General features: G+C 47.0%; 1 protein-coding gene across 2 annotated transcripts in view; it reads right to left on the bottom strand.

Moving 5' to 3' along the window:
* The window catches only part of LOC119167987 (uncharacterized), a 120,756-nt gene extending 107,236 nt beyond the window's left edge, over window positions 1-13,520 (bottom strand). The window contains exon 1 of one of the 2 annotated variants that reach the window (XR_012889221.1): window positions 13,415-13,512. The gene's annotated coding sequence lies outside the window, so the exon portion shown is untranslated. Of the gene's footprint in view, window positions 1-13,414 lie in introns of both variants that reach the window. The other variant, XM_075884650.1, reaches the window with a different exon arrangement.
* Between the last annotated feature and the right edge of the window lie 2,296 nt (window positions 13,521-15,816).

A 15,816-nucleotide genomic window follows, 5' to 3' on the forward strand; every position in this document is an offset into this window, starting at 1 on the left:
TTGTTACATGACACTCATGTCATAATTTTCATGTTAGGATCTGTCGCTTGATTTTGCTGCGGAATTATGTCATACCATATCAGTTCTGCAACATACCATATGAACGAAACTACCGCAAGAGTCGCAGGACCATGAAATATAAATAATTGCACTCATGACATACATATTTTCATGTTACGACTAGTCAAATATGTTTTTCATACTGTCGCGCTAGGCCATACCAAGTTTGGTATCGATACCATTGTCGAAAGGTCCAGGAGAGCTAAATGTCTTAGGTGGCTAGATTGATGAACAGATACGCTAAATAGTCGCCGAAGTTCGCTAATAAATGCTTTGGATATAAAGTAGAAACGATAAATGAAAGCCACAGGCGATGTCTGATTGCTGGATTTGTTCGGTAATGTCGCGTATGCTGACTTCTCAGTGAACAAGATGAACTTGTCAACTACCTGCGAAGGTCCACCCGATGCTCGTGTTCCTATATATACGTCCGGTCATGCTGCGAAGTGTTTATGACAAGCCATCAGCGTCTCGAAGAAGACGGAGATGTTGCGTTTGCGCTGCAGCTGCTCCCCGTGTTCGAGCCAGCACGGAAGAAGAAGACGCCAGCAAGAACGACAGCGTCTGTGGGAATGGCTTTAAGTTCATTTTAGTTTCATTTAGGTATCCTGCCGTCCGGTTCTTGACGCATCCCCCTGTGTGGGTGAGCGCCATTCATCTGAGGTCTTCAGCATCAGCGTCAGTCTGTGGACGTACATGACAAAGCAGAGACATATAAAAAATGTAGGAAACCAAACGCCCCATGTCTTCCTACAAGTGTTGACCCGGACTTCGAGCAGCAACGCGCACCTACTGGTCCTTTCGTCAACGCACCGAGTATCGCAGGCAACTGAACTTCTTCAGTCCCGTTCATTTCAGCTGACCATGGACACCACACCTGACAGTGACGCCACGCCGAATCACGGTACCTGACCCTGTCGTCACTACTCTCAGGCTCCCGAAGTATTGGCAGGTGCGCTCTGAACTCTGGTTTCTGGGCGTCGAGCCATTCTTCCGACGACGCCGGGTAACATCGCAAACAGTGAGGTACGATTACTTTATCGGCGCTTTAACAACTGCTATCATTGCCATCGTAAGACATTCTGCGTTCTCCACCTTCTGACAACCCCTACAACACCCTTAAAGATCAGCTCATACGGCGGACAACTAAGCCGGAACAGTGTAGGCTGCAGCAGCTACTCCACTCGGAACTGAGTGACCAAACGCCAACAGAGCCTCTGCGTCGCATGCGACACCTGATTGGGGACCACTCTGCTGCTGTGGACGCATCCATCATATGCAAACTATTCTTACAGCGACTGCCACAGCAGGTGCGGATGCTTTTGAGCGCATCGTCTGCAGAAACCCTCGACTCACTAGTGGGGATGGCGGACAAGAATATTGATATTGATGCGCCATTCATATCTACGATTGAGAGACCACGTGAATCTACCCTCTCTGCACCAGTACGTGACAGCCGCTTTGACCGCCTTGTTCAAACTTACGAGGAGCTCAAGCGCAAGGTGGACCAGTTGGCCACTGAACTGAGCACGCTCAAGGTGGACCACCACCGCAACGCGTCACGACAATGAGGCCAAAGCCGCGAAAGATCGCCAAGCCTGCCTTTAAGCGTCTGCTGGTGCCCTCAAGATACAAAGCTCGAGCTCCTCAGTGCAAACAGCCATGCCAGTTTGCGTGAAACGCACGGGCCACGCCCTGACGGCGGCCAGTGTTTCAGGCCCAACATACAGCCACCTATTCCACGTCACCGACCGCATCATCAAAGTCCGCTACGTTATTGACACAGGCGCCGAAGTGTGGTGTTTCTCCTACGCTAGAGGACCACTGAAAACGCCAGACCTCGCTGCCTGTCACCGCGGTCAATGGTGTGACCATACGGACTTACCGACAGAGGTATGTCACGCTTGACATCGGCCTGAGACACACGTTTCGGTGGATCGTCTTAATCGCCGACGTGCGTGTACCCATCACCGGTGCGGATTTTTTTTGGCATTTTAAGCTTGAGGTAGACCTACGACATAGCCGTCTCGTAGATTTTGAGACCCTCCTCACAGTTTAGGGCGTCACATCAAATTTTCCACCTTTGCGTCTCATGCAGGCTCATGCCAAAGTCTCCACGCCGTGGTCTACGCTTCTGCAAGAATTTTCTTACCTCTTTTATGCTCCATCTCTTGAAGACTCCATACACCACAATGTCACTCATCACGTAGTGAAAGTAGGAGCGCCAGTGTTTGCACGTGCTCGTCGTCTCGCTCCTGACCGCTACAAGAGTGCACGCTGAAAATTCGAGCACATGCTTGAACTCGGATACGTGCGCCCCTCTTCCAGTACATGCTCATCACCACTACACATGGTTCCCAAGCCCTCAGTTGACTGGAGACCATGCGGTGACTACCACGCCCTCAACGAAGTGATGGTACCAGGCCGCTACACGATACCACACTTCCCGGACATCACGGCATTGCTGCATGGTTCCACCGTATTTAGCAAAATCTACTTAGTGAAAGCATATCACAAAATATCGGTCAAGCTTTCCGACGTACCGAAGACTGCCATAATAACACCTTTTTGCATGTTTGAATACATGCATATGCCCTTTGGTTTACGAAATGCCTCACAAACTTAGAATTGTGGCAGCTTTGGCTAGTTGGTATGGCATGACGATAGTTATAGCGTGAGAAAAAAAGCGACGACACAGAGACAAGAAGGACATGAAAACACGAGTGCTCGTGTATTTTGTGTCTTTGTCTCTGTGTCGTCGTTTTGTTCTCGGCTATGACTATCCTCATGCCTCATATATTATTTGCACAATATTGTGATCGCTGCCCAGATTGTCGTCCAGCACACTCCAGCGCATGGTCGCGGCATTATTGTCATGATGCGAGTAGGTGGGTGTGCTTTCAGCGTCCGAGGTAAGCATGCTTTTGGCGTCGGACTCCTGGGACCGTAATAGAGCAGATTGACAGACTCATCAGAATTGCGTACAAAGCAGCATTGCGACTTCCGAACAGCACAAGCACAGAAAAACTCATGGGACTCGGCATGCATAATACGTATGAAGAATTGGCCGCCGCCACGCTAATCGGACAGCGAGAACGACTCACCACTACGCTCCAGGGAAGAACACTGCTACAGAGGCTGGGATACCCTCTCACCCCTCAATACTGTGGCGATGAGACAGTCATTGTACCCAAGCAAATACGTGATCAAATAATCGTGGAACCAGTTCCAAAAAAACATGCACCCGCTCTACAACAAAAAGCGCCATCAAGCGCGAGCACGAAAACTCCTGCAGAGAAGTAGCGATCCAGACGCTTACTTTACCGACGTCAGTCTTTATCCCGCGCCACCACAAGGCTCCAGAAAACAAGCATATGCATTGGCAGTGACTAACCAAAGCAAAGTCGTGGCCTGCGCGTCCCTACGCACCAGATCAAGTGCCACCGCATAGGCAGCAGCCATAGCCTTGGCAATCAGAGAAGCCGAAAGAAGGGGGCGCTCAGCGTATATTTTGACAGACTCACAAGCTGCATGTCGCTAATACCTTAGAGGCACACTTCCAAGGTGCGTCACTGATATTTTGGGGTCCATGTTGATGGAGGCACATGGCGTCACTTGGTGCCCAGGGCATGACGGCCTGGGGGGGAACGAGGAGGCAAACTGCGTAGCTCGCGGACTTACTGGCCGAGACGCAGGACTCTCCTAAGGACACCTCACAGGGCATCATGAAGAGCAAAGTGTAACAAGCAGGCAGATATTGGAAAACCAACGCCTTACAAGACGCACGTACGCCCCTCCACATCCGAACTTAAGCAGCCAACAAGCCCGGGATCGGCGCCGCCTCCAAACGAACACATACCCCCACATATCAAAACTACACGCAATTTTTCCACAGATATACACAACAGGGGTATGCCCATGGTGTAGTAACCACACAGCCACACTTACACACATAACCTACCAAAGTACCGAGCGGCCAGCCAATGCAGTATCTAGGTTGGTGCGCTCACTACAAGCACTCACAACGTGGTCTTGGGAGGCACGGCTTTCCGAGCTGGCACTGGGGAGCCGACTGGTGACCCTAGACCAGGCCCGGCGAGCCGCTGTGGCCAGTGGGGCTCTACAAGAGGGCTCGACCCGGGATTAGTCACGTAATTTTAATTCTTCAATAAAGTTTATTCTCTCTCTCATGCCTCACAATCCTTTCAATGGTTCGTGGACCAGGTACTTCATGGTTTGACCTTCTGCTTCGTGTACACCGATGACCTTCTCGTCTTCAACACCACTGCAGAAGATTACGAACTTCACCTGCGTCAGGTTTTCACACGAGTCCGCAAATATGGAATAATCGTCAACGGACCAAAGAGCGAGTTGGGCGTTTCCTCACTGGACTTGCTCCGGCATCGCGTAGATTCCCGTGGAATCTCTCCACTGGCCACGCATGTTGAAGCTGTATTGCAGCTTCCATGACCAACAAATATGAAAAAACTACGAGAATTCCTCAAGCTTGCCAACTATTGCCGGCGGTTTATTTTTCATTGCGCTGCCATCTTCCAACCACTCCACGCACTTCTATCTGGTCAAAGGAAGCCCAATGCTTCCATCTTCTGGACGCGTGAGGCAGAGACAGCTTTCAGTTCTATCAAGGAATCTATGGCTAATGCAATGCTCTTCGTGCATCCAAAGAGCGGTGCCATCACGTCACTCACAGTGATCGCCTTGGACGTCGCCATAGGAGCAGTCTTGTAGCAGTTGGTCGACGGAGTTTGGCAGCCGGTCGATTCCTTCTCACGGAAGCTCTCACAGACCGAGCATCGTTATAGCACCTTCGGTCGCGAACTGCTCTCGGCCTATTTGGCTGTCATACACTTTCGACACTTTGTTGAAGGTCGGCAGCTCCATATCCTCACCGACCACAAACCGCTTACGTGTCAACCGACCGCTATCAGCTCTGCCCACTACGTTAGATCCGCCAGCTTGCTTACATATCGAAGTTCGCGAGTGATATCCGGCACATCAGTGGCAAAGACAACCCCTTTGCTGACGCGCCTTCCCGAATAGAAATCAACGCGAATATGGATGAGCTCCCACCAGTCGATTCGCAGCCATGATTACTGCACAGCAGGACGACAGGGAGCTTGAGGTGTTGCGACTTCAAGAGAACTTCCTCAAGCTCGAAGATGTCCAGCGTCCAGGCTGCGCGATTCCCCTCGTTTGTGAGAGCTCTACCGGCTGTCTTCGCCTTTACGTTCCGGCACCTTTTCGCCGCAGAGTCATCGACGCCTTGCACTCCTTGTCGCGCCCCGTTATACGTGCGACTTGGCGCCTCATCACAGGGCAATATCTATGACCTCGAATGAACCTCGACACCCACCGCTGGACACGTGCTTGCCTCAAGTGCCAGCTGATCAGAGTCCAGCTCACTGGGTATCTTCACGCCTCCTGACTCGCGCTTCAGTCACACGTGCACGTGAACCTCGTAGGCCCTTTGCCCCCATTGCAAAAACAGCCGGTATATGCTAACCTGCGTAAATCGGTTCACGCGGTGGCCTGAGGCAACACATCTAACCGACATCGCGGCAGAGTCAGCCCGCGTTCTCATCACCGTGTGAATTAGCCGCTGCGGAGGTCCCAAGACCATCACAACGGATCGTGGTCGTTAATTTGATTCCGCGCTTTTCCGCACCTTGTCCCGAATGCTTGGTGTCAACCACATCAAGACGACGACCTACCACCTGACGTCGAATGGCATGGTTGAGCGATTTCACCACCAACTCAAAGCTTCGCTCATGGCCTCCCACTGATTGAATCCCTGGACGGAGCGACTACCACTCGTCCTCCTCGCTCTGCGCAACACGATATGTGCGGATGCGTCCTGCTCTTCAGCTTAGTTTGTATTTGGCACTACCCTAAGGCTTCCTGGACAGTTTTTCCACACGTCACCGGTATCACCATTGGACGTAACTGATAATGCCAGTCGCCTCAGGAATGCCATGAGAAATGTGTCGTCTAGTTCTGCACGTCAACATCCATGCCCAAGTTTCGGCAGTCTTGCGCTCTGCGACTGCACCCACGTGTTCGTACGACATGACACAATCAGACCACCACTGCAACCTCCTTACAACGAACCCTTTAAGGTTGCCCCGCCGCGGTGGTCCAGTGGCTAAGGTACTCGGCTGCTGACCTGCAGGTCGCGGGTTCAAATCTATGCTGCGGCGGCTGCATTTCCGATAGAGGCGGAAATGGTGTAGGCCCGTGTGCTCAGATTTGGGTGCATGTTAAAGAACCCCAGGGGGTCGAAATTTCCGGAGCCCTCCACTTTGGCGTCTCTCATAATCATATGGTGGTTTTGAGACGTTAAACCCCACATATCAATCAAACCCTTTAAGGTCGTCAAGCGTTGCCCAAAGCATTTCGTTCTGCGCTTAATGAACGCGAAGACAGTATCTCCGTTAACCGCATAAAGCCGGCTTTCCTCTACACTCACGCCGTCCTCGAAGACGACAAGCCATCCTTAAAAACCAGACGAACGCGGTTCGCAACAGTAAAAACTACAACCTCCTCATAGAGGTCGCTCTTTCACGCTTTGGCTACCTCACTAGAGGGGGGCTTTATGAAAAGCCGGCAGCATCTCGAAGAACACGAAGTCGCGCGGCAGCTGCTCCGCGTGTTCGAGACAGCACGGAAGAAGACGCCAGCATGAACGACAGTGTCTGTGGACGTCCATGCCAGAACACGGATAAATAAATGATGTAGGAAACCAAACGCCTCACGTCTTTCTACATGTTAAAACGTACAAGGACATCAAAGTTTTAAAAGATGATGGGCGATACTATTCCGTCATAATCACTGCTTCATTCACATGAACTCTGTAACGGCGGGTCCTTTTTTTTCTCGTGCTTATTTTTTTGCTGCTTGGTATCAATGCACAAAACTGACTTGTCGAAGACGAAGAGAGAGAGATAAGGTTTATTTGTACCTGTATAAATTGGCGAGGAGGAGGATTAAGCCGGCCTCTGCCCTCAGTTATCCCGCTAGCCATCGAGCGGAATCCTTTGGGACTCTATGGCGGTCAGGGCGAGACCGTTGACCTGACGTTGTTCTTCGGCATCGGGGCTGCGTAGTAAGGCCTTTCAGAATTCTATGCTTCTATTTGGACCATTAAAGGAAGAACAGGTCCACACTATGTAAATGAAACCTGCAGTGCTAATATAGTGCCCACCTGTGGGGTTAAAAACTTCCGGGTGCCATTCACGGTACAGGTGAATCTTTCGAAACAACCTGGTTAGCAACTTTTGCCAAATAATTTCTTCCTTATTTGTTGAGATGTTTAGCTGCCTCTGGGTAAATCTTACGGTGAAACTTAGGAAGGTTTAGCGAAGCAGTCAATGATTTCCAACAGGCTGTCGTCGACATCTCTTTGGGCGTACACAAGTGTCATGCCAACCATGCATTCCTCATACATTGTAAACTTCAAGTAGTTGTTAAGTAACCTCATACATGAAAACGTTCTACCTGCGCTGGCAGTGAGTGATCACTGGAAGGGTGACTAGAATCTGCAGCAGCTTGTACACATTCTGATAGAACCTGCTGTCGAAATGAGAGGGCGCATTGGTTCCTGTGCTGGGCCACTGGTTCGCTGCTTTGTTCTGCCATTTTGTCGACCATAGTCGCAGTTCTCTGAAAGCATCCCTCGTTTAGACGTCATGCGCCAAAAAGTAAGAAAATTTCTGCTCCTTCTTTCGGTCATCTTGCGGTGGGGGTATTGCGGGGGCAAAACTGAAAAATTCTTTAGAAGTGCCCTGTGCTTTTCGAACCGCCGGGTTGACTCGGCCTATGCGTGGTCCATGAGAGAAATGGATAGAGTTCTGCGAAAACAGTTCTTCCGCACTCTCAAATGTATTGGTCCCACGATCTTGCTTCTGAACACTGGCTCAATGGCTAGTGATTTTCTACATTCAGTTTTTCTGTCAATGCCTGCATTTGCTCAAATATTTTTGAGAAATCATGATTCGCTTTTCCGCAGTCATTTTGAATTGCCTGCTTCACCACTTTTATATCGTCAATGGCAGCGCTAATCTTCTAGCTTCCTGTCTGTGGCTCCTATGATAGTCGCAAAGGCAGTGTTAACACTTGCTACGCCCCATGCAGGCTTACAAGGAAGGCTGGAGACAAGAGTGTCAACATTAGACTATTCGCCTGCTCTGGGCGTTCCGCAATTTTGTTGAACTTTTATAGCTCTAGAGCGGTGATCAAAGCTTCAAAAAGGCTCACGAAAGAAAGCACTAGTAAAAGTTCAAGTTTATTCTTTCCTAAGGTATTACAAAACAGAAGAAAGTATACAGCAAGAGGTTCCACACTTGAAAACTGTAGCGGGACTTTTTGTTATAAATTACAAAACAAGATTAAATATGCAACAGTAGCAAACGGAAATATATACCAAACACAATTATTGCTTGAAAAGATAAAGATGCACGTAGTAGCACAATACTTCATTGAATATAACAGAAACGAAAAAAAAACAATACACTGAGAGGATAGCGATTACAAAGAACGAATGAAAAGACAAACAAAAAAAATTCAAGTTCAATAAAAATAAAAAAATCAGTAGCATTTACAAAAAACCAAATAAGCTTTTAATGATTGTTGTTATGACGACTATGAAGGCGAAGATTAAAAAAACTGGTAGATAATTTTATAGCTTGACGCTTGCAAAACCGACAGTTGGTTTTTCGTAGTTACTTCATAATTTCGGAATTGAAATGTTACTTTTTGAAAAAAACATAGTAATATTTTGATTAGATCGACTGTTTCGACCAATGACATAAAGTAATTGCTGATTCTTGAGCATGCGATAAATGACAATACAGTGATTGTAGGACATAAGCTTATTTATTCTGAGCAGATTTAACTCGGTGAAAACAAAGGTAACGTCAACGTTGTAAAAGGCCGAAGTGATAATGAGAAGAACATTATTTTGCATGTGTTGCAAAGGGGCTATAAGACAGTGATATGTCAGGCTCGATGATGCTCTATAATAATTTACATAACTGAAGCACAGAAAACAGCCTCTGCTTCGAACTCTGTAAGTTTTCTAATTCTTTTGCCAAGATTTTTTAATAATCGACACACCGCGGAGGGACGTTTTCTCTTAGAATGGGGACCGAAACCCCATCCAGCAACCGGGACCGGGCCGACCACATCATAGTGCTTCTGACGCAAGTTCTCACCCCGGCCCAAGCGTGGTCCACATTGACAATTCTGACGACTCCTCTGTTGAAGATATGACTTCGGACAGCGACTACGTGGTCGTACCAAGCCGACGCCTGAAGAGGAAAATCAGCCGGACATCGTCGACTGGCCGGCAAGCACAGACAAAGGCGAGTAGCATGTGGTCGTACACCATTTCGTATGTGCCGACATCGAAGACAGGTATCTTGAACTCTTTAAATAGGCAGAGCCTGTTGGAGTACTTTGAGCTCATCGCCCCAGGGGAAGTCATAGAAATACACATAAATACTCGAAAGAACATCCTGTCTGTGGAGGTTACGGCGAAGGCCTTATTGGACACGCTGAAAGCTCAACTAGGAAGCATTCCGCTTCACGCATTCTCCGCGTACGACGAAGAAACGACGACAACAGCAGTTATATAAAATGTGGATGAGCTGATAACAGACTCGAGTCTCGAGAAACTGCTGTCATCGTCGGCTCCCGTGCTTGGTTTCCACCGCTTTGGACGGACGCGATGTGTGAAAGTAGTGGTTCAGTCGAAGACGTTACCCACACATGTAAGAGTTGTATACGTAAGGTACTTGGTACGTCCTTACGTACCAAAACCTCTGCAATGTCATAAATGCATAAAACTTGGGCACGTTACAGCAGTTTGCAAGGATGCAGTAACCTTCAAACATTGCGGTGGCCTTCGTGATGATGATAACTGCAATGTTGCGGCCAAGCTCCCAAACTGCTTAGGCACCCACGACGCAACATCAAACGAATGTCCCAAAATGAGGAATGAAATGAGTATCCTGAAGAAGATGGTTCCAGACCACTCCACTCAAAGAAAAGCTGCAAGAGCTGTACGGCGCCGAAAACTTCTTTCGCGACACCGACGCAAACGAAGCAGCAGTGCTCATTGCCTATCAAATTCTACACACAAAACTGTCCCTCACCACTTCCTAGCCTACTTTTGTCGGCCAGAAAGGAGGATACAGATGATCAATTGCCAATAAAGCCCACACAAAGACAAGGCAACCAGTTATCGGCTCTCATAACGTCGAAGACTTAGTGGCCTTCAAGAGCCGCCGTAGTGACATCATCACATAGTGCCTCTACTCCCAAAGAAGAAAACAAGAAGGCGGACAACGCAGATGTCAAGGCTATACTAAAATTTTGATGGGTTCGATGCGAAAGATCCTCAGCAGCCTAAACACTCCCACTGCTAAGGTAGCTTCGCAGCTACTTGAGGTTTTGGAGCCCCTTCTAGTGGATCTTCAATAAGTGAACATGGCATTGATGTTCAAAGAACGCATGCGCTAGTCGCTTGTTATGCAATGTAATGCTCGTGGTCTACGTGGACGTCTGTCAGACTTCAGACACTGGGTTTTTAAATATCAATTTCCTGTTATCGTTATATGTGAAGTGAATATGGTTTAAACTTTTCGTATATCTGGATATATCCAGGTTTTGTCTCGCAGTGATCAACTTACGAGCAAAGTTCTCATTTGTATATGCCATGCTTTGACGTTTTTGAGACATGCAGTCACATCGCATACCAGCAATGATGACGTAAGCCTGACTACAACACATAAAAAGCGGACATTCTAAGTAATAGGAGGATACATACACCCAAGCGCACACATAGACTGCTTCCACCTGGGAACCATTCTTCAAGCAACACAAAGGCCACACATTGTCATTGGCAATTTTAAGACAAATCGTCCTCTCTGAGATAGCACTACAATGAATTATCGCGGAAGGGATTTGCCAATTTTTTATGCAACTATGAACTAAGGGTGCTCAACGACGGGTCGCCTACATTTATTCGTGGCACGTCCTATAGCCGCTCACTCGACCTCTGTTTTGTTTCCAGAAGAGTCTGTCTTCCACATGTTGGTGCACAGATTTGGACACTCGCGGCCGTGATGACCTTCCAACCTGTGTTCAGTTCCGGTGGTTTCACCGCACACACACACGCTACATCCGTCAAACCGACTGGACACTGTTCAAGGCATCTGTCAAGTCGGCCTGTGAGCACACAACTGATCCATCCGAGGTAGAGAACATCATTGTTTCTTCATGGCGTGGCACAACCAAACAGGTTAACCTACCTATGCAGAGATCAGCAGTTGACTCCCAACACGAGGCCCTTCGTGCAACTCGTCGCCATGCAAAATGCCGATACAGATGAACGAAGTGACCTTCAGACCTTTCCGCCTGTCGTCAAGCTCAACGACATGTTCTTCGGCATCTTGACAAGATTGACAGGCAGCATTTGATAAAATTCTGTGGATCTCTCGACCCCAGGCAACCTCTATCTAAAATTTGGCGGGTGGTACGAGGCCTGCAGACAACTCCCCAACAACGTCAACCATTTCAAGCCTGTTGCTCTATATCAAGGGCGGACAGAAGTTGAGATAGCCAGCGACTACTGTAGCCTTATCATGGCCACCACTGATGGTCTTGCCACTAGTTAGCCTCTTACTACCATTGCGCCTCCATTGTCTGACGAGCGCCTTGATGTGCGTTTTACAATGCATGAGCTTGACGCTGCTATTTCAGCCTCCCGACGCTCATCGGCACCAGGACCTGACGGAATGACGTATGCTGCACTCAACCATCTTGGTACAGAAGCACGACATATCCTGTTATCTCATTATAACACCTTTTGGGAGTCAGGAGAAGTTCCAGCTAATTGGAAATGCAGTCGCATTATTGCATTGCCTAAGCCGGGGAAGTGTCCTCATGCATTTTCCTCCTACAGACCAATCGCCTTAGCGAGCTGCATCGGGAAAGTAATGGAAAGAGTGGTACTGTAAAGATTAGAGTGGTTTCTAGAGGGCAACAACTCCTTTCCTGCATTTATGAACGGCTTCAGAAGAGGCCGATCTGCCATTGACGGTGTTGAAGAGAAAAGAAGCCGACACAGACTAGTGGCGGTGGTCTTCCTAGATATTAGGGTGCCTAGGATGATGTGCAGCCTTATGTGATTCTTGACGCACTGGAAGATTTTGACATCGGTTAACGTTTGTATACTTGGATTTTTACCTACCTTAGGGACCGCATCATTTACATGAAGACGAATAACGGAGACACTGATCGATATAAGGTTCATCGTGGTGTTCCCCAAGGAGGACTTTTCAGCCCGATTCTATTCAATGTCACAATGATCGGCCTAGCAGCAGAACTTCCCAGCACGGTGAAGATCAGTGCATACGCTGATGACATATAGATATGGGCATCCGGAGCTACTCATCCGCAATTGCAAGCTCGTCTACAGCGTGCAGTGACGATCACATACAAATATCTACAACATCAAGGGGCTCACTCTTTCAATCGACAAATGCGCAGTGCTTGCGTTCACGCGCAAGCATATGTCGCAATACCAGATATTTATTATTGGGACACCGATACCAGCTGCAACGCACCACAAGTTTCTTGGGGTTGTCCTACACAGAGATTTATTGTGTTCGAGGCATGTCGCAGTACTTAAATATAAATTGAAGAGCTTTGCTCTCGTTCTTCGCCACGTGGCAGGAGTAAAATGGGCCCCATCAGAATCATCGCTACTTCAATTGTATAATGCTCTATTTGTGGGATACATTCGATACAGCATGCCGGTGCTCTCCAATGAGACCTAGTTGCGTGAAGACGCTAGAGAGTGTTCAAGCTCTATGATTACGAAGATGCTTGGGTCTACCGCGATGTACTTCAATAAATGGGACAATCGCAGAGGCTCAGGCTTGTCCCATCAGTCTATACATGCTCTGCGAGCCACTTAGAGTTCACTTTCGATTGCTGAGCCGACACAGACAGCACCCATTATCAGTACTCAGTGACACAGATATCGATACGCAGTGACGCCGATCCTAATTATGAACACTGTGATGTGTCAGAAACACTTGAGCACATATTTTGTGTCTGCCCAGCATACGCACGTGAACGACAAATACTGTTTTCTTCTACTGAACGATATCGCAGTAGGTCATTACGTGATGAGACCGTGCTGGGCCCTTGGCCAGACTCCAACGATGCAATTGTGGTCATAAGAGTGGTTATAACCTTTTTGGAAGCAACGGGACTATATGCGAGGCTATAAAGCTTGTCTCAGGTAGAAAGAATACTACATACTCACTTCTCTATCTCACCATCACCATCCAATATTCTTTCTTTCCCCTTTGCCCTCCCCCAGTGTAGAGTCGCAGGCTCGAGCAAGCTATGGCTCAGGCCGACCTCTCTGCCTTTCTGTAAATAAACCTATCTCTCTCTCTCTCTACTTGACTGAAGATAAAGGCATAGTATAATGTCAAAAGAACGCACCTTTGAAAGTAGTGTCTCGCCTTTAAGAGGACGCTGACGCTGTATGCGGCTTTTCATCTTTAAATAGTTGATGTGAATGTTAAATTTAGAAAATCAATCAGGTTGATGACCTAAAAATGAACATTCTATAGATGTTGGTATGAAATGGCATCCTATGTACAGTGGAACAATATCAGATCGAGGTTTACTGCATGAACTAAAAACTATATATTTTGTCTTCTGTGAGTTCATCAGCAATTTGTTTTTCTACACCAACAAATGATATTATTTAGCTCAATGATCAATCTGTCTGTCAATGCACATATGTCGTTATCGGAAGTAAATACAGTGGTATCATCCGCGTACAGAAGACATGTAGTAGAAGTGACACAGTTCGGAAAATCATTTATACATACATACATACACATATATATATATATATATATATATATATATATATATATATATATATTTATATATATATATATATATATATATATATATTTATATATATATATATATATATATATATATATATATATATATATATATATATATATATATATATATATATATATATATATATATATATATATATATATATATATATATATATATATATATATATATATATATGAGAAATAACAGCGGTCCAAGTGTGAACCCCTGCGGAGCACCTGTGTTAATTATTTGCGCATTAGACAGTAGTCCTGAAATGCAAAGCTGTTGTTGTTGATTGCGTAGGTATCGTAGGTTGTCGTAGGCGTAGGCGTAGGCGTAGGTTGTCGACTGCGCAGAAGCTCCAACGATAGTCCTGTTATGCCGTGCTTCTCAACCCAGCGCATTTCACATATTCCCAAAACGAGAAAGGCATTACCTTGTTTACTGCGGACCACTCAAACTCATAATTTTTCGCAAAATACGTGAGTGGCAATAGGAATTATGGAATAAAAGGGAGATCGCCTTTAGAGTCCCAGAACAGTTTCTCATATCTGTGGTGGAGCATGCCGCACACAGAACTAGATTAAGAGAGTGACTAGCGCAGTGATGCAAAGGGCGGCTGGGTATTTCTCACGAACAGCAGCTAGCACACCATTCGTTATGCCAGCCATTGAGCTTGCACCATAGTAGCCTTGACCACGAAGATGCTGCATGTTAATACCCATGTCTTGGAGGAATCTTAACATGGTGTTAACGAGGACTCTGCTAGTTTGGCCATCAATCGACACAGAGCCAAAGAACGCTTCTGCGATTTTGTTCGCATCATTATAAGGGTACCATGCACAGGCAGTAAGCTGCTCGATACCAGCAACGATTGTCGTTTCTCCAGCGTCATTTTAACTACGCGGCATTGGCCAGATGCACCCGATGCAGCCGTTCATCAGTTTCTCCTCTAGGCATTTCCTGCTTTCGCCCATGACCTCTCTTTCGGGTGTGCTTTGCGGTTTTTTTTTTGTGTGGGTGGAGATCAGTCATGTAGTGCCTCAAAACGGAAATCGCATGAAGTAGTTTTTTTTTTCAGCTGTGTACAGATAAGTCGCGTAAAATCTTGCATTCCTCGTGCTCATGGGGTTGGCGGTAACGCTTTCTCTAAAGAATACGGTGTTTTGAGATAGTGTATCGAAGTTCGCAGCAATATGCAGGCAACAAATTAAGCGTCTCGGCAACGTTACTGTATGTGCTGACTTTAGGGGTGCTGTACGGCGGCGGTGAATTTTTTTCGAGCTACGAAGAAAAGAGCGGGAAGGAACAAATCCCACAGACCTATGATATTAAAGAGGGATACATGCGCACGTTTGAACCAGCGCTGAAAAATTGAAGGAGGCGTTGACCCGAGTCACTATATCCGCTTCATATACCAATGGATCCGTTTGGTCGTAAAGGTCGTGTAAGGACCGTATGTATTTTTGAGGCTTTCATCTTCTACTTGTGTGTGCCTACGAAGTTCACGTTTTATGCGAATGACGTAGTTGAGTGGAGGGACGAAATTCGGCGGAGATTAGCTGCTAAAAGTAGGTCCAAACTTCAATAGACTGGCGATGAACCCCAACGTGTGCCAGAAATAAAAAAAAGGTCGATGGGCAGAATGCATTAGGCAGAATGCATTGCAGAAGAGTGTTATTTGTATGGTCTTGCCCGTCGCGTTAATCTTGTAACTCTTGCAAAAAGTTGGCGACCGATTTCTTGTTCGTATATGTAGGCACGGCTAGCGGTAAGCGAGAACAGTCGGCTGGTGTA

Source organism: Rhipicephalus microplus, unplaced genomic scaffold, assembly GCF_043290135.1.
Source record: "Rhipicephalus microplus isolate Deutch F79 unplaced genomic scaffold, USDA_Rmic scaffold_42, whole genome shotgun sequence".
NCBI classification, from domain to species: domain Eukaryota; kingdom Metazoa; phylum Arthropoda; class Arachnida; order Ixodida; family Ixodidae; genus Rhipicephalus; species Rhipicephalus microplus.